This window comes from Acomys minous (genome assembly GCF_964271855.1).
Source record: "Acomys minous genome assembly, chromosome: 2".
NCBI classification, from domain to species: Eukaryota; Metazoa; Chordata; class Mammalia; order Rodentia; family Muridae; genus Acomys; species Acomys minous.
The window spans coordinates 102773361-102792994 of NC_140484.1; the positions used below are offsets into that span (position 1 = coordinate 102773361).

Sequence of the window (19634 nt, forward strand, 5' to 3'; positions counted from 1 at the left end):
GGAAGGAAACACATGAAGTTCAGGGCGCGGGTGAACAGTCTCAGCAGAGGCTAGCGCTGCCGAGATTATTTGGATCACTAAGAACCTAATGGGATGTTGGAGAATCTGCTCAGTACAGTGCTTGCCCTGCAAGCTCGAGAACCTGAGTCCAGCTCCCAGCACCCACATAAGAAGCTAGGCACCGTGCTCCAAGCCTGTAACCCCAGTGCTTGGCAGGGAGAGGCAGGAGCATCCCTGGGCTGCACTGTCCAGCCAGGTTCAGTGAGAGCCCTTATCTCAGAACGTGGGAAGCTGGCAAGAATGATGTCTGAAGCGGTCCTCTGTCCTCAGATTCACACAAGCATTCAAGTACGCGTACACACACAGGCACACAGTACACACTAGGAAGAGAGGTTAACAAAAGTCCCACCCTGAGAATCTGTAGTCAGTTACTGGTTTCTGCGGGGAGCGGTAGACATTTTCTTTCCAGTGCTATAGCCACTGATAAAGTTGTCTGTGTGCCTAAGTAAACATAATTCATTTCATTGAGCACATACATGCACACATGCAAAAGGGGGGAGGAATGAAAGTAGAAGGGAAGCTAAATGAAGAAGAGGCAGATATGTAGGAGACTAAGGGTAGGAAAGCAGGACTAACATTTAATTTAATACCATTTAAAGTTATTGGTGCATTTGTTGAAGCCAGTTTAGTCAGACCCAAGTATGCAGGGAAAGGGAGAAGGCAGGCCACACAAGGCAGTGTGTGTGTGTGTTTCAACCTATTTGTGTTTTCTGTGCCATCTGAATACTGGGATTTTTGAGTGGCAAGTTTAGAATAATAGGCTCAGAGCATGCCGTCCAATCAGAAACGGTTTAACTCCGTCATCGAAAGGGGCCATTCCCATCCATTGACGTCACCCCAGGCCCTGACTTTTCCTGTCACCCATCCTCCCACCTCTTCCTCTGACATGAGAGATCCACATGTCGTATGTGTGACACAACCTACTAGGGCTCCATTTGGCAGACCTGCAAGGCACAGGTATTTGGAAATGTGACCTACATACTGAGCTACAGCTGGCTTCGTTGTTCGCAACAACAAGCGAAGTTCCTTTGCTTTACTGAAGTGGCCATTTGTGAAGCGTAGCTGGGGAAAAAAAAAAAACCAAACATTTGATTCTGTTGTCATAGATCAGAATAGCAAAGAAAATTTTAATGTTCCGTTTAGGGTGATGGAGATGAACTCAGACCAAGGCCTTGAGGGTTGAAGCCATGTATCCCCTACTTGATTACTGGGCTCATGGGTGTATTTACTGTTTAAGTACAATAAAAGCCAATAGTGGCCCCTGTTGAAATTTGAAGTTGATGTTGAGCTTTATGAAGTCGTTGGACTTAACTGTTTGTTTCCCAGTTACCATGTGGGGATAGATGGATGTTTATGGAGACCCTGGATTGTGTGTGTGTTACTTTTTTCAGGAATATTGATTGACTTTCAAACTTCATGTCTCTGGTGTTTAAACAGAAGCATTAAAAATAATGTGTGCTCTGTGTAGGATTTTTTTAAGATTTATTTTTATTGCTGTGTATGTGTATCATCTATCTATGTGCACTGTTGGGTGACTATGTGTTTACATATTTTAATCTCTCTTGAAGCCCAGCAGATTTGTGATTGCTAGTAAGATTTTTAAAAGTTATCCAAAGTTATCCAATAAATTACAAGAAGAGACAGGGTTCTCTGTCTCTGAATCTTTGCATATTTATTTGTTTAATTGCTTATATAGCTACAATAAATGCTTGTATAAAGTTTATTCCTAATTTTATTCATTTTGGTGTTTTCTGCATAATAAAAAAAGGGTTCTTAGTAGATTACCAGCAGGTTGGCTGACTTCTGTTGTCACGTAGTAGTCTTTGCTTGAGTGTGACATATATTATTTTTTCTTGGAATGGACATGCTACATATTGAGCCCAAGGATTTGTACCTTGCAGACAGCTGCTCTCTTTAAGCCACACCACAGGCTCTGGCAGATGACCTCCTGTGTTTCACTTTTATATGCTCAGTGGATGATGTGATACGTATACAGAGAGGAAAATGGGCAGTAAACTGGAAAAGTAAAACCGTACAGCAACACCTTCTTCCTCTTCATTGGTGACTTTTTATCACAGATTAATAATTGAGTTTAGGGGGGTGTTTGTAAGTGGTCACAAGTAGCCTCTGAAGAGTCTGTGTGAGCCATAGAGGCTACTTTTGGTTTTAGGTTAGGAACCATCTGAAAAGAGCGCCGAGTTTCTGGATAGGCTACCAGGAGTCCATGTCCAAAGCAAATAGACAAGTATTGCTTATTTCATTCTTTAATGGTCTGCTATGGTGGCCCAGGGCCACCTCCAGAGATAATCTGTCAGATGAGTAGGATGACACATCTACTATGGGAGGCTGGCTTCATCAGCATGCCAGCATGCCAGCATGCCAGCATGCCAGCATGCCATTTGGAGTAGTGGCATGCAGAACAGGTGGTGCTGGAAACCCAGCCTGACATTCTGGATGGATACAGGCTGTGCAGCTTGGGCTGTGGGGTCATCTTTGGGCTTGTGGCAGAGCCCAGGTGCTGTGATAGCTAGAGAAGGCCTTGAAATAATAATCCAGGGTAAGGCTTTGAGGCTTTCTGCAATACATCACACCACAGTTATCTATTTAATGAATTTGTAGCACAGTTTCAACTCCTGGCCCTGTGCGTGTGAGGCAAGCACTTTGCCACTGACCTACACCCCTGGCATAGCGCTTCGATATAAATATCTTGATATAGGTTTCTTCAGTCTGATCATTTAGAAGAAGTAGATGATAAACCCATTTTATATAATAAGCCAATCTTATATTACAATCAAAAACATTGAATTATTATTTATCTGCACATGTTTAGAATTAATTGTTTTTCTTGTACATTTTGTGCTTGCTGCAAAAAGGAAAACTATTATCATGAAGCATTTTGTAAATACATCCTGATATGGAATACATTAAGTGACTTTTATTCCAAGGCTGATCTGTTAGCTGAAATGAAAGTTGAATGTGAGCTGTCACTCTTCCATACCCTCTACCTTGACGCGTAAGGAGCTGCGGAAGCTGGCTCAGGGCAGCTACATGGGGAATATATTTAACTATTTTGAACTGTATAAATAATTGCTTTCCTGTACTTAAAAAAAGACTTGAGGCAGGTGGTATATCTCAGTGGTAGAATGCTTGCTTATTTAGCATGTATAAAACCTGAGTTCAACCCCCAGTATTCAAACAGCAACAAAGGAAGCTTAAATTTCATTCTCACAGCCAAGGGTTCTTAAACTTAAGCTCTTTCTACTCCTAACACCTCTTTTCACCCAAGAAATGTTTTTGCAATTCTGAATATATAGGTATATAAAAAGGTATACAATTAAAATATTTACTGATAATCATAAATTTATTTTTAAAGAATTCTTTGGCGTGGATATATTTTTACAACTTATTAAAGAGAGAAGTAAATGAAATGACTGTGTGTATTTATTTTGGTATAAGTAATTAATGACTGCTGGGGATATGGCTCAGTTAGTAAGGTGCTGGTCCTGCAGCATGAGAAAGCCTCCGTTCTATCCTAGGCACCCGTGGAAAAGCCGGGCATGCTGAGCTATGCATAGAATCCCAGGGCTGAGGCCATAAAGACACATGGATTCTAGGAGCTTGCTGGCCAGACAGGCTTGCCAACCCTGGGACCTTCATGTTCAATGAAAGGCCCTGGCCCCTGGAATAGGATGACGAATGATTGAGGAAGATACCCAGCGTCCACCTCTGTCCTCCTTGTGCACTTACATGCATGTGCCCTAACACATGGCAGCACATGCATTGCAGCTGACCCATATTTTATTTTTATAATCATCAGTGCTGAGAATGCCATCTCATGCAAACACACAGACAAAAAACAGTCGAACCATTTCAAAAACCAAACAATACCAAAACTCGTTTAGCAATTTTTCAATAAAAATTTAGCAATACAAACAGCAATTTTGGAAATCAAGCATCTCAACACAATACAATTCAGAGTTATGCTAATTTGGCACATACTAAGAAACGATAGGGCTGGGCAGCCAGGAGTCAGAGGCAGGCAGAATTCTGAGTTTAAGGCCAGCCTGGTGTACAGAGCAAGTTTCAGGATAAGGCTGCAATGGAGTCTCACAGTGCAACACAGGGAGGCTCTGCCAGAAACATCTGAATTCATTTCTTTTTTATTAGTTTCTAGTCACTTCATTCAGAAACCTTTTTGTTGCTGTCCAAATTGCACAACCTTACACGACCCCCAGTTTAAGAAGCAAGTCAAGGCTGAAGATATTGACTTTTTTGTGTGCAACACTCAGTAACTACCACTTACCTGCCTCCTCCTGTTTTGTGGCCATTTTTATTTTCATCAAAATTCATAAACCAAATTGCTATTTCTACAAATGTTTATAGTCTATATCTTTTCTTTAAGCCCCCCTTTTTACATTTATTTAACTTTTTGTCATCATTATGATATTACTATGTAATCTTAGCTCATAATATATCCAAAGAGCTAATCTTAATTTCGACTTTTCTCTTGAGTGATGTTTTCATAATGTTAGAGTGTTCCCTGCCAGCTTTCCCAGGAAAGAAGAATAGGTTTGCTGATTTTGTACATCTGAATGTATGTTAGGTTTGTCATTTGCTCATCGCAATGACAGTGCTGTCTGAAGTCAAATATGTGCGTGTACATTTATATGTGTTGATGAGTGTGTTAGAGTACACACACACACACACACAGAGGGAGAGAGGTATGTATGTGGAAGGCAGACTTTGACATCAGATGTCTTCCTCTAGCACTGTCAATCCTAATTTTTGCCTGGAGCTTGCCAATTCAGCCAGATTACTGGCAAGGACCACCCCAGGACCAGCCTGTTGCAGCCTCACCAGTGTTGAGGTGATGGGTGGGTGTGTGCTACCTTGCCTGTCTTTCTTGACATAGGTGCTGGGGATCTGACCTGGCCCCCTCCTGTCTGCACAGCAAGCACTTCACACACTGAGCCGTCTTCCTGGCCCTGGGTCTGTTTTTCTCCGCTCTTCTCTAGCAGCTGGCATTTTCTTGTGTTACAGTTTTGTACTTCATTGTTTTTAACGAAAGGAAGATGGAGCCCAGCCTCTTGTGCATATTTTAAGTTTGCTGTGCCTTCATGCTTCCTAACTTCTGGTTCTTGAAATTCAAATTGTCCTGAGGTCATATCTAAACCTGGGTCTCTTGCCCTTAATACAGTTCCTCATGGTGTGGTGACCCCAACCATAAAGTTATTTTGTGGCTACTTCACTACTGTAGTTTTGCAACTGTGGTGAATCATACTGTAAATGTTTGGGGTATGTGACCCCTGTGAAAAGGTGGTTCAACCCACCACACACACACACACACACACACACACACACACACACACACACACACACAGAGGTTGAGAACCACTGCCTTACATGGTGAGCCTTTTGTGAATCGTGCCAGATTGCTTGTCCGCTTTCCTATCCTCTCAGTCGTGTTTTTATCTCATTGCTCTTTTTTTTCCCCCTGAGACAGGGTTTCTCTGTGTAGCCTTGATTGTCCTGGACTCACTTTGTAGACCAGGCTGGCCTCGAACTCACAGCGATCCACCTGCCTCTGCCTCCCAAGTACTAGGATTAAAGGCGTGCGCTACCACGCAGGGTGTGTTTCTGCTTTCTAACCTCCATGGTTTCCCCCCTACTCCCACCTTTAAAACGGATTTTCATCTTTGACCTTTCTCCTGTGTGTTTTGGGAGGCTATAATGAATTCTACACTGCCGTTTCTAAGTTGGATCTTCGGGGTCAACCCAGTGTCCTTTGATTTTCTCCAGTGTCTAACTTTTTGTTGTCTCCAAAGCAGGTTCATCTTACATATTTTTGGAGATATGGCTTCATGCACCCCTGGCTCACCTTGAACTCACTATGTACGCAATGATGACGCTAACCTTTCTGATCTTCCAGCTTCTACTGGGGTTCCCGGCATGCACTGCCACACCCCATTTGATTTAGTGTTGAGGATGGAACCCAGGACTTCATGACCACCAGGCAAGCACTCCACCAACCGCCCTACATTCCCCAGCTCAGCGTGTTTTAAATCTATAATTTTTCTACTTCCTGATAATTTCTTTTCAGACACATCTGTCCTATTACCAAGCTCCTTGTCTTTTTTGTCACTTCCTAAGCTCCTTTTAATGCTCTATTTTTATTTCATGGAGGACTTAAGATGAGATTTATATAAAACATCATAGTTTGGCTACTTACTAACAATAAGAGAAAGCATATTTTTGCACACTGTTAATATAAAAATATAGCTATCTTCTGGGCACTCAATTTTATCAGCTATTATTCTTAAGGCTTTCTAGCCATTATTTTATTTAACGCTTCAGACATAGAAGGTCTAGTTGCTCTCATTTTACTAAGGAAATCAATATTTTAAAGGGATGTAAAGAAAGCTGGAGGTCAACACATTCCAAAGTTAGTGTCAAGTCAGAATGTAGCTGTTCTAACCCCTGATTTCCCATTACGCTTTCTAGCTCTTGCATAAATAGCTTGAGATTTTTATTTTTAACCTAATATGCAGAGAAATGGCACTCTCCCCTTTGCTACTGACATTTATCATGGCTTCTTTTAGTCCAATTTCTATTTATCTGCATCTCTATTAATTCAACCTTTTAATCAGAAATTAGCGGGTTTGTCAGGTAAGAGAGCACACAGATGCTTATGGAATTATTCTAGCCTGCTCTCTCTTCCTCTCCTCACCAACATGTCGGTCTGTAGACCAGTTACAATATTATTTATCGCAACGTAATGGCATTGGGTTAAACCCAGCTGAATCCCCTCCTACGTGGGCCGCTCTTGCGAGGGCTTCCACTCCACTGAAACTCTCAATGATGCCAGACATCTAGTCAGGTGCCCAGTGGGTTGATCACAGTTCAGGGAAAGTAACCGAAACCCGGGAATACCCACAAACCAAGCTGTTACCTTTAAACTCATCGCAGACACTCGCCCTCCAGGCTGAGGACTCGTGGGCCTTCCCAGAATGCATCGCTGCACAGCCTGCCTCGCGGCTTTGAAGACGCATCTCCTCAGGGCGCAGGAAAGAGGTGAAGAGAGCGAGGGAGTAAGAACAGGTGAGGAGTCCCCGCAGGGGCTGCCCACATGTCCTCCCAGTCATGTGTGTGCAGCGCAGACCCACACAGGACTGGTATTTCCCAGGCCCCACACCTGGTCAGGTCAAGTTGGGTCCCATGTTCCCTAGAGGCCCAGAAGCCCCTGAGGCCCATACTGGCCAGGTGGATTTCTAGCCCTGCACAGGCCAAAGCGAGGTGCCTGTTCTCATAAAGGCCCAGGTAACTTTGGGCTCGTGATGGCTAGGCAGATTCCTGACTCTGCACAGGACAAACTTGTGTCCCCAATCCTTAGAGATGCAGGGATTCTTGGGCCCACACATACCACACAGGATCTCTGTACCCTACAAGCCTAGGCCCTGTATCTATGCTGCCAAAGAAGGGCTCCTGTTCTCCGTACAGGTGGGAGCTATACCTCTGGCGTCTCACAAGCTAAATCTAGCACCCCGCAACCCCTTCCACTCCCCGACCCCCTCAGCCCCCCAAGACTAAAAGTCCTTGTGGTTGCACAAGTGGAACTAGGGTCCAGTCTCAGGCCCCAAGTAGGGTCAGAGACAGTATAGCCTCCTCTCTCTGTAGCCACTGTGCACTCAACCTTCCAAAGGTCCATTAGAGATGTCCCGGGCTACAGTGTCTAGGGGTCTGTGTCCTTGCCTGCACATGCCTTGGTTTTTGTGATGTGAAATGTTATTGAGTCGCTTGTCTTCATCTAGGTCAGTGGATCTTACTCAGCTTTCTCCTGAGTGCTAAGACAGAGACTTTAGCGGGAAGCCTTGGAGACTGGCTGGGGGTGGACCAGATTTAGCTTTGCCTTTACATGCCATGTCAATGTCTTTGTGCTTCCAGCCCTAAAGGCTCTTTCAGGGAGCTCTGCTTTCCTCAGTTCATATTCTCCCTGTGCCACAACTCCACACACACTACAGTTAAACCTTTTGTTGAAATGTATCAAGATCTAGTATGTATGTTCCAGGGCCAAACCACAATTCTAAGTGCTGGTACCTTTGAGGTAAGCAAGACACCCACACTCTTGCTTGGAGTCCCAGTGTAGCGGCCTAAATCATTCTGACACTTGCTGTTAGCCCTATCTTGTCTTTCATCTCATCAGAATGGTTTGAGGATGGGAGATGTAGCTCAGTGGTGTAGACCCTAGATATAATCCCCCAGGGCCTCATCCCATTTGTGTTCCCTAAAAGAAAGAAAGCAAAATGTTTTCAACTCATCTGAAATCACTGAGGAAAAGTCTAGGTGGCTTATAGAGTTGTAGAAATGGTCATTTAAGCCATTGTAAATCAACAGTGGGTAAGAAAATCAACTTAGTATATTTAGACTTTTTTTTTTTTCAAACTAAAGCATCCAGAATTGCCACTTGACCAGGATAAATATATTGCGTGTGCAGAAAATACCTCTACAATAGTAACAATCTACCTTCTTTACATGATTGCGACAGTGGTGTTTTGCCTCTAAGTAACTCTGTGTTTTACATTGGATTTTCATGGTGAAGGCATGCATGTGTTTGCTTATCTGACCCATGATGACCAGCACAGAGCATTTCTGACAAGTAAGGAATGGCAGAGCTGCTTGAATGTGTGAGTCACTGTGCTGGTTGGCAACTCCGGAAGCTATGAGCCATCTTTGTTACTATGAAAGTGTAAGTATGTGTGACCTACCTCTTTTGCAGCCATGTGTGGAGCACACGGCTCTCTTTACTCTGCTTTGTCTCCACTGAAACCCAGTAAAGACATTCAGTACTAATTTTCTGGCTTTCTAGTTATTACTTTCTCGGGAAGCTTTGAGGATAAAGGGATTTCATTAGTGACAGTCTAGGAGTTTTTGTTTGGTTGCTTTGGTTTGATGCTAAGGATTGAATCCCTGGGCCCTGCACACTCGAGGCAAGGCTCACTATGTCACTCCGGCTGCCCTTGAACTCAAGATCTTCCTGCCCTCACCTTCCGAGTATATGGCTTATTTAAGTACTGATGAAAGAGGGCTCTAATTTTAACCCAAGTTTAAAGTATTTAAAGCTTATTGCTATAATTATTTTCACATATTATATTCTTATTTATTAATAGACTGGCTGATCAATTTTGATTTTTAAGGATTTTAAATAGCTAAAACTTTGTACCATATTTCTAGAAGAAAATTTCCCAATGTATTTATCCTATTCAATAAATGGCTAGGATGCTGTGTTGTATATGGGCCTGATAGACAATTTAACATCGTCAAGCAAACTACTTTTATATTTTCCATACTTGCTAATGCCATAACTGCTGTGACACAAGTGCAGTAAGTGTATAAATTAGTAAATATTATAAGTATTTATTTAAACACTTTATAACACTCATTTTTCATAAGCTTTGGTTTTGCATCAGGTTTCTTTTTATAAAGGCAAGATTATTTCATGGAAACATCTAAAATGAGATAAGCAAATATATATCATCCTACCCTGAAGAACACTTCCCACCACTGCTCAAAGGAAAACAGATGAGATGACATGAGTATTTCTACGTCAAAACCAGTGTCATGAAACAGATTTTCCTTATTGAAGGTTCCATGAAAGGCAATAAAGAACCCTTCATAATCAACGTGCAATGTAGAGTTCTGTTGACATACCTTAGAGCCTTCCAAAGCAGCGGGCCCTACCTTACTGTAGTCATTTGGCCCGTTGATAGGCTCAAGCAAAGGTTTCCTTCGAGAAACAAAGCTGCAGCTCAAAGTAAGCAGAGAGCAGGGACTTGCTCTGTGTGTGGCCTGGAACTTACCTACCCTCATACGCATAGGAAGCATTCAGAAAATAGACTCACAGAGGATAAAAACATAGTGGAAAGAGGGAAGCACAAAAGGAAGACTATAAAGCTTCAAACAGAGAGGGGAGTATGGGTACATGACATAAAGTAACAGATGATGCTGTCATAGGTAACAGTTTGTTTCTGTACTATAATCCTGTAATATTTCTTGAGGGAGATTTGAGCTCAGTATTGACAGCCTAGTAGAGGCAGGGCACATCATACACACACACACACACACACACACACACACACACACACACACACACTCACATCCATGTCCTCCAATCAACTTGTATTACAGCAGTAAGTCATGCTGTAGTATTCAAGAATGACACATCTAAAAATGTGGCTATTTTTAGGGAAGTGACAAAGAAGAGAAGGGTAATGAAAGAGACAAGTGTCCTAGAAGAAATGATAGGAGCTTGGATAAGGAGCCATCCGTGGGGGATGATGCCAAGTCAGAGTGAGTACTGTCCCTGAATCAAGTACAGGGGAGATTAGGAATGACATCTAGTGGGTAACACGGTGGGAATTACATTGAGTGGCAAGAAGTAAGCAATCATAGAGGTTCAGATGTGGTGCAGCTGGCATAGAGAATCAGTAATGTTGGGGGCTGGGCTATAGTTCAGTGGATGGAGCCTTGCCAGCATGTGCAAAGTGCTGGGTTCTATCCCCAGCACTAGACAGACAGACAGACAGACAGACAGACAGACAGACAGAGAACAGACGATAGGTAGATAGATTAGATGGATAGATAGATAGATAGATAGATAGATAGATAGATAGATAGATAGATAGATAGATACTCAACTTTAGAGCAGGTAGCTTTATAAAGGGCACAGCCTGTGTGTGTTGGAATCCATCTCAACACCATTTCCAGTCATGTTGGGGTGTTTGGCTTACCACAAATGCTTTAAAAGCTCCAATGCATCGGGAAGGGGAAGTTAGATCTCTCCACTAGGGTCTGGAGATTATCAAAGAGTGACATATCCCACTGAACAGCCACAGTCCTCAAGCTCCCTAGTGGCCTCTGGCATAACCACAGCCTTTGCTAGTAAGAAGTCAACAGATAGTGTATCATGTTCTTGGCAATAGTTCCTGGGCGTTTTGCATCATGACCCTTGGTATAATTTATGTTTTTCGTAGTGCTCTTTGTTTTTTGTTTTTAATCTCATCAGAGAATCTATATAGGCTGGAGAGAGGTATCCATTCTTAGGGATCTCTGATTTCTCAAACTGTGTGTGTGTGTGTGTGTGTGTGTGTGTGTGTGTGTGTGTGTGTGTGTGTGTAGGTAGCACAATAGGATATGGGATAGGAAGTGGAGTGAGAAGAGGGAGGAAGTAGATCATATTGCCTCAAGGTTAGGAACACTGTGTTAATCTCTGTACTCCAAACCTCTTGTGTTGGGTGAAAATGGGTCAGTCACTACAATGTGTTTTGTTTCCTCATCTTATTCACTCATGACATGGCATTGAGTACCCAAAACTATTTATTCAAGCACTAATCCCTCTTAGCCACCCTTCTCTCCTACTGGCAAGTGCTTATGCAATTCTCTTGAGCCCATCCAAAGCACACAGTGCTCCGGCACAAGTCAGGGAAAGGGACTGAAAACGCAAACCCTAACCAGCTCTATCTACAAAGTGAGAACAGGCATGGAATTGGTTATGTGAGGAGGAGAAACTTTATCTGCACTCTTTTATCTGTTTTTGATTCCATAGTAGGTTGTCTGAGTTCTTTCTTTAAAATCCATGTCTCGTACATCATGCTTTCATGTGGGATTTGAAGTGGTAAACGTTGAAGCGCCTGTCTTCTCAGATGTGTTGGAGCCTAAGAGTATATGCACCCCACAAATACATATGGATGTTTTCCCTTTATTCCTGAGATCTGTAACTCCTTCAAAACAGATGCTGCATCTGGCACATAGTATGAATCTAATAACAATTAGCCAAGGGAATAAGCTAGTGAATACGACATTCAGAGGCCAGAAGTGGGTGCAACACGGAGACTTTATACAGTTGTTACACTCGAGATGATAAACTAATTCTAGACACACAAACTAAAACCTGTTACAAAATAACATAAGCATAGAAGCCTCTACATTCGATGCATCAATCATGATGCTAGCTGTAATTACAGCTTCCATTCGTATAGTACCATTTAGGAGCTTATTTTATATAGGCTGACTAATATTTTGCAGCAGTAATGATATTGCTATTGAGACTGTTTTTCCATTCAGAAATGTGAAGGTCTGATGAGCTAAGTGATTTATCTTTAGTCACACAATTAATAAAAATAACATCCTCTTTTATGAGTACCAAGTAGGCCTTAGCAGCCAAACTTTTCTAGAGGAACCAAGTTAAACCATGCCTTCTTTAGTCATGGTGGCCACATCTGGCCAAGGGCTGTATGCACAAATGACTGTGACCATTTGGCCAAACACTGGCCATTAGAGATAGTTGTATTGACAAGATATTTACATGAAGATGTGGTCTGGCTTACATATAACAGCACAGACTTTAGTGGCCAGAGTGATGCTAAGAGTCATTTCTGTCAAGTCCTCGGTGCATGGCAGACTTAAGTCTTTGAGGGAAAATTTTCCCCACCTCTTGGCAAACCCCCAGAAGAACTGGTCGTCTTTGCAATCTGCAATCATCTCTTCATGTTTTAAGAGAGTCCAGCGGCTGCCTTTGGAAAAGTCAAATACTGTGGTAGAGAGGAAGAGGTGAGATGGAAAATATACAGAAAAATAAACTTCTCTGCTGCCATTACACTCCAACGCTGACAGGAACAGCTCGTCTTAGCCCCCGGGGGATTCAGCAGTGGGCAGGCCAGGCAGAAACCCCAGCCCTTCCGGAATTTACATAGGGAGTGCACAAATAAACCAGAAAGAGAGTAAGTTAGAGGAGAATAGGTAACTCAGGGGGAAAACGGTACAGGAGAGTGGGTGGGTTTGTGCCAAGGGATTAAAAAGGTTTGCCAGGGAGGGTAAGCGCGTAAGAACCATCTGTCCTGGTGAAGCTGAACACTTTATCACACTTTCTGTGACTGTGATCCCAGCACTCGAGGATGCAGAGGCAGGCAAATCTCTGGGGGTTCGAGACCAGCCTGGTCTACAAAGTGAGTCCAGGACAGCCGAGGCTGCACAGAGAAACTCTGTCTTGAGAAAACAAAAGTAAAAACAAAAAACCCCCCAAAACAAAAAACAAAAACAAAAAATGGGAAGATACAAGTGAGGGGATAACAATTTAGATGTAATATGAATAAATTATTAAAAAATAAAAAAAAAGAACCGTCTCTCCTGGGGCTCACTGACTGTAGACGGACCTCGTGGGTTATACACTAGACAGCCTTCTACCACCAGGCCCGGGTAAGTGTGGAAACTGGGTAGAGTGGGAGGAGAAAGATGACATCCAGGTCTTAGAATCCTTTAATTCACTTGAGGATTTGTGTGAGTCAAAATGGGAGAGGTGACTGGTTTTGACATATACGGTTTAGCTTTTCTATTCTTTTAGCATAGATGTTAATCTAGGGGCATAAATATCTGAGCTGTCCATTAGGAAATCCCATCGTCAGGTGAGATGATTCAGTGAGTAAAGGTGCTTGCAAGCAAGCTTGATGACCTAAGTTTTATCCTGGACCCCATGTGGGAGGGAGGGCGGAGAACTGACTTGTGCAAGTTTTCTTCTGACTTCCGCACATACACAGTGGCACAAGGACACACATATATTTGGGTTTGTTGTTGTTGTTGTTGTTTGGTTTTTCGACACAAGGTTTCTCTGTGCATCTTTGATTGTCCTTGGCTCATTTTGTAGACCAGGCTGACCTCGAACTCACAGCAATCCAACTGCCTTTGCCTCCCAAGTGCTGGGATTAAAGGCATGTGCCACCACGCCTGGCCTTATTTCGGATTTTGAGACAAGTTTCTCTGTGTAGCTTTGGCTGTCCTGGACTCACTTTGTAGGCCAGGCTGGCCTCAAACTCACAGAAATCTTCCTGCCTCTGCCTCTCTCTCCAGAGTGCTGGGATTAAAGGCGTGCACCACCACCACCTGGCTGTAAAAGTATTTTTTAAGTTGTAATGTAGCGGGAATCATGGTACAAATGTGCATTTCATTGCATCTTGCAGGGGTGGCACATATATGTGCACTGCAGGCTTCTGTCATTTTGGTTCAAAGCTTTGTCTATGCACAAACCTTAGTTTGCATCTGGAGAGTGTGAAAACATGACAAGACTATATGGAAATAAAGTTTGTTGACAGTGACACTCGAAAACATGTGCCCAGTTAGATTAGGAACATGGTGAAAGCTGCCTCTGTTGAGTTTCTTGGCAGGAGAACACGGGTCCCTTCTACCTCTCATGCTCTTTTCTGGGTTCAGAGCATCACGTGCAGCACAGCTTTCTCCTGCCCTTGGCTCCTGAGCAGAGCCTTTGGTGCAGTTCCCACTGGATCCCACCGTCCATCTTCTGTCCCCTGCTCTTCAGAGTTCATGGATGGCCCTCCAGAATCAGAACTGGGCTTGCCTCTGGTTCGCCTGTTTCATTCCCTACTTCACTATGTGAATAGATGAAGTAGGTAGTCAACACACTAAGAAACAAGTCAACATTTGACCACTGGCTTATTCTCTGTGTAAGAAGAACTAGGCAGCTTTGTAACATGTCTCCCTTTGGCTCCTGGAAAACTCCTCCACTAGAAACCTGCTTCGTTGTCTACATTTCATTTGTCAGAGGTGTGATAACCATTCTCTAAAATGCTCTCTACAATAATTAATATTCTGTTTGACTTCATGGCTTAATATCTATTACTAAAGGTTCAAAACATAACCTGGGTTTACTAGTGCCACTCACTCTTACAGTTCACTCATAAATGAAAGAGCTGAGTGTCACTCAGCCATGGCAGCCCCACAGGCAGCTTGTTCTGTCTGTCATTCTTTGGGGGTTTTCTCTTCTATTAATAGTAAACTATTAAATACACTGTAGTAAGGCACACATGAGAAATTAAAGAAAGAAAGGAAGTCCCCTGAGATACTTTCAGGGGCTCCTGTTCCCATTGGCGGAGCACCCCATGCTCTGGAGTCACCTTCCCGGAGGTGCACAGTGAAGGACACTGAAACATGGCTTTTCAGTTCCAGGGAGGCCAGAAGTGACAAATGCTCACTCTTCTTGTCCCCTCCCTCTAGTGTAGATTGTGCAGTGTGTCCCTGAAGAAGGCTGAGACTTCTCCTTCACAGTGACTCAAAAAAAATCAGAAAATGGTGCCGGGGCTGAGACTCGGTAGTAGACTACATACTTAGCTTATACAAGTCCCCAAGTTCAATCCTAAGTACTGTCCCAAAAGATAGTAGCTCCTAACAAATTATTTTCATTATATAGGATGTGTTAAAGTATGTATAGTAATCCCTGTATGATGCAAACATAATATTTCATTAGGAGATAATAAGAATTTTATTATACAAGGAACAAAAAAATGTGAGTCTGTAATATTCTTCTGGCTTATTTAACCAGGGCATGAAGGATCCAGAATATTATTTAGGAGAGTGGTCTTCTCTCTGATGTCTCCGGAGTGAAATGAGTGTGGAGTTGACTCCTCCTGGGGCTTTTGAGCAGATGGGCACTGTACTCAGCCCTGGGATAGAGGCGCTGAAGCCATGGCCCTTGAGGGTACAAGGCGAAGCAAACGCGGAAGCAGTTAAGCCAAGCAGCTGGTGTGGTAACACATGCCTAAGGACAGCAGGACTGCTGGCTAAGGGAGCCTGGGAGAGCAGCCAGCGCGGAGGGCACAAAGGGCAGCCCCGAACATTCATGTCACCTTGGTTTCTGGAGAGCGAAGGGCAGAGGACATCCTAGTGCAGGCTACTCTTGATCGCAAAGCGGGAAGGGCATGGCTTAGCAGCAAGAGCGAGGGATGAGAAAGAAAGAAAAAGACTTTAGCTAGGGAAGTGAGCAACAGAGCAGTGGGAAGTTGGACTAGATCTGAAAAGCCATGCCAGAGAGCCAAGTGATCCATGGCAGTCCCCAGAGAGCCAGCGAGAAGACCTTGACTGGCCACCTACCCTTCTAGTGACCTTCTGGAGTTCAGCCCTCATAACTAAAGATGCTTGTTTGCCTTGGCTTTGCGAGGCAGAGTCTCATTCTGTAGCACAGGCTGGCCTGGAACTTACTATGTAGCTCAGGCTGGCCTTAAACTTTGTTGATCCCCTTGCCCTTGATATGCTGGGGTTACAGGCGTAAGCCACACCCACTCCTAATAATGTGCCCACTTCACTAACTTTTCAATAGAAAACAGTCTGCAGAAAAAGAAAAGTGTAGGAAGAACTGACTGAGCAAACGTTGGATGAAAGGGCACAGTCAGTCCTCTTTCTGTGAACTAAATCCAGCAGGAAAATTTGAGAAGCTTCGGAGTTGCTGTTTGTTTGAAACTGGCATCTCCTTTTCCCCACTTCTGGCCCCTTTACGTTTTTCTGTCATTTATCAGCTGACAGAAAAAAAAAAGAAAGAAAGAAAGAAAGAAAAAAAAGAAAGGCTTCCCTCAGTTGGAGGCAGCTGTGGCGCTCTTGGGATCCAGTCTGAAGAAAACGTGGTGCTGCACAAGTGCCCAGGATTCCGTGTTTGGTTTACCAGCGTACATGAATCAACTTGTTGGAGCTTTCTTACTGTCAAAGCACCTTTAAATAACCTAAGCCTAGAGCCAGTTCATCTCCACAAGAGAAAGTGGAGCTGCCCCCTACAGTCCACCACCTCATTTAAACCCTAACCATGTGTGCACACCCCCTCTAGAAACAAGTGCTTCGAGCAGAGTGGCCCCGTCCTGATACCTACAAATAGGGTCGTTTTTCTTTTCGATGATTCTCTTTGAGACTGAAGCCAAAACAAGGAGAATTACATCTTCCTTCTCTAAGAAGAAAATATTGTCAGAGTATTTATTTGTTTATTTTGATTGCTATATATTTTTCTCTAAATAGATTTTGCCCCCCGTCACTGGAAAACAAGCAAAGAAACCACGTTCTGTGGTCTACGGCTCCTTCATGGATGAGTCTTACGGTGTAGTGGTAGTGTTAGTGATGACGGCTTAGTTAGCCAAAAGCCCTGCCGGCATTCGCAGCTACTAGAGTGTACTATAAGTTGTCGAACCAGCTCACAGCAGATCGCAACCTGTCGACAGTGTTTCGAGTCTCTCTGTGGCTGGCTAAGCCCCTTCCCTTTAAAGTGTAACAGCAAAACCATCTTGTTCCCAGGCCGACTAACACCTGTGTATACCAAAGGCAGTGACGATGAGGCAATGGATGCATTTGTAATTCAGTGTCTCACCAGACTCCAGGGTTTGCTTCTCCCAGTGGTTAAACAGGAAGTGGCATCCCGTCTGGAAGAACCTGAAGGTGCCATCCAGTAGCTTTGCCTCACGTGACTAAACTGCCCTCAGTCAGAAATCTTGACTTGCAACTTTCTAGGGTGGGTCTCTGCAAGAATGTCAGGGCTTACTTATAGATGAGGTGTGTTGCTTTCTGATGAGAACAAGGCGGACTGGAACAGGAAGGCTGTCTGCTCCTCACAGGCGAGGGGCATCTTGTGCAGACTGACGCTTTGGGAAGGTAGGTGCCAGCTCTGTGATGCTATTAGCGAACTTCCATACTTCTCTCTCTCTCTCTCTTCTTTCCTCTTTCTTCTCTCTCTCTCTCTCTCTCTCTCTCTCTCTCTCTCTCTCTCTCTCTCCCTCTCTCCCTCTTTCTCTCTCTCTCTTCCTTCCTCCCTCCCTCCCCCGTTCTCTCTCTCTCTCTCTGTCTCTGTGTGTGTGTTAGAAGAGAAGAAATGAAACTACTTGTTTTTGTTGTGGTGTTGTGGGAGAGATTCAAAAAGAGGGCTTTCAGCCGCCTGCCTGGAGGCTTTGAATTGAGCAGGACTCAGCAGATGTGAGGAAACGTGGAGTCCAGACTTCTGCTCGTGGCTCGCCCACTTTGCTGTTGGCTGATTCACAGCTGCTCCATTAAAGAGATGGTGAGAGTGGCTTAGGCACTGAACTCACACACAGCTGGGTTTTAGTTATTAGGAAAACCTGACTCAAGATGACATGAGCAGCGTGGCCTCTGTACTGGCTGGGTAGCCTGTCGAATCCATTTCAGATCATGTCACAGCACCTTCAGCTTAGAGCTGGCAAAACTTTCTCATCCTAGTGACAAACTTTTCTAAGTTAGTACTGTCATTAGGAACATAATACTCCTTGTCATGCCCCCAAAGAAACTAGCTGGTTTATTAAAGCAACTAGCCTCATGTAACAAAACAAAACTTTATTTCTCCTAAATTGAATAAAGCCTTAGAAAAGAAGTTCTTATAAAAATGATCAATTTCTGGAAAATCTTTACACAGCTCTAGGGAAAGAAACATTTGGGGCTCTCTAGGTGGTGGATATTAATTTACTCATTATTCATTGATGTTCAGTGTCCCTCTTCTGTCTCTGTCTCTGCTTCCCCGTCTTTCTCTGTGTGTCTCCCTTGGTCTACCTGTCTCGCTGAGGAAGGAACCCAGGCCCTTATATAAGCTGAGTAAATGATCTGTCACAGACCTACAGCCTCAGCTCTTTAGCTACTTTCTCCACCATGCCTGAGAGTCCACACTTTTAACTTTCTTACTTTTTGTCCTGCTATAAGCCTTCTCTTGTTTTGTTTTGTTTTGTTTTTTTTAACCTTAAGAGGGGAATTTCAATTCTAATGTCATCCATAGGATTACTGGGCAAAAGAAAAATACTTTGAGTTAATAGGCACATATATGGGTAATAACTGTATAAAAGATTTGTAAAATAGCAATCCGATTGATTAACATGGTTTTGAAGACAATTCTTGGTAGTGTATAAATTTGTTATTGATGATATATTAGTTCTAAGCACGGGTTAGTTGTATTGGCTACAATTTCTGTTATCCAGTCCTTACTGCGTGTATATGTATCTTCTCATGTAATTAATGGAGATAGGTGCTTATAATGAGCACCTTCCACATGAGAAATTTTAGTTTCAGGGCTGGAGAAATGGCTCAGTGATTAAGAACACTGGCTGCTTTTCCATAGGTCCTGGATTCAATTCCCAGCACTTATGTGGCAACTCACAACTGTCTGTCACTCTAGTGTGAGCCTAGGGGCTCTAGGGGAGCCAAACCTCTCACACAGATATACATACAGACAAAACACCAACCCATGTAAAATAAATAAATAAATCTTTTTTAAAATATAAGAAAGAAAGTTTAACTTCAGTGGGGTCTAGCCTGGTTTAACTCAGTGAGAGAGCAAAGCTTTGTTTCTTTATATACCAAAACACAGGCTTTGAACCTCTTCCATTCTCAGTTTCATTAGCCTTCCTGTGTTGTTAACATAGAGAGAAAATTTCAAAGCCTGTGATAACATTTAAACATTCTAACTTGAAATCATTACATTTTTTTTAAAAGTAGGGTGAAAAGCAAAACTTTGCCTTATGGTATTTGTATGCAGACCTAATTTTAGTTGGCTCCTCTCTGCCATCTCTCTGCCCACCCTCCCCACTGTCCCCTTCTGCCCTTCAATAATTCTGTCTTCGTATTCAATTGTCCTTATTCTGCCTTTAGTCCCTTTCCTCTCCATAGACCCCTCTTAACTCTCCGGCCGCCCAGTCCACACCCAGCCCCACACGAACACCCTATGTGAGTGAAAACTGAAACTAGCCTGTGCATCCGAGGGA

General features: G+C 43.3%; 1 protein-coding gene across 2 annotated transcripts in view; it reads left to right on the plus strand.

Annotated features, from left to right (window-relative positions):
• Window positions 1–7054: 7054 nt before the first annotated feature.
• CERS3 (ceramide synthase 3) overlaps window positions 7055–19634 on the plus strand; it is a 104216-nt gene continuing 91636 nt past the window's right edge. The window contains exon 1 of one of the 2 annotated variants that reach the window (XM_084773349.1): window positions 7055–7158. The gene's annotated coding sequence lies outside the window, so the exon portion shown is untranslated. Of the gene's footprint in view, window positions 7159–17364; window positions 17527–19634 lie in introns of those variants that run through there. The other variant, XM_084773348.1, reaches the window with a different exon arrangement.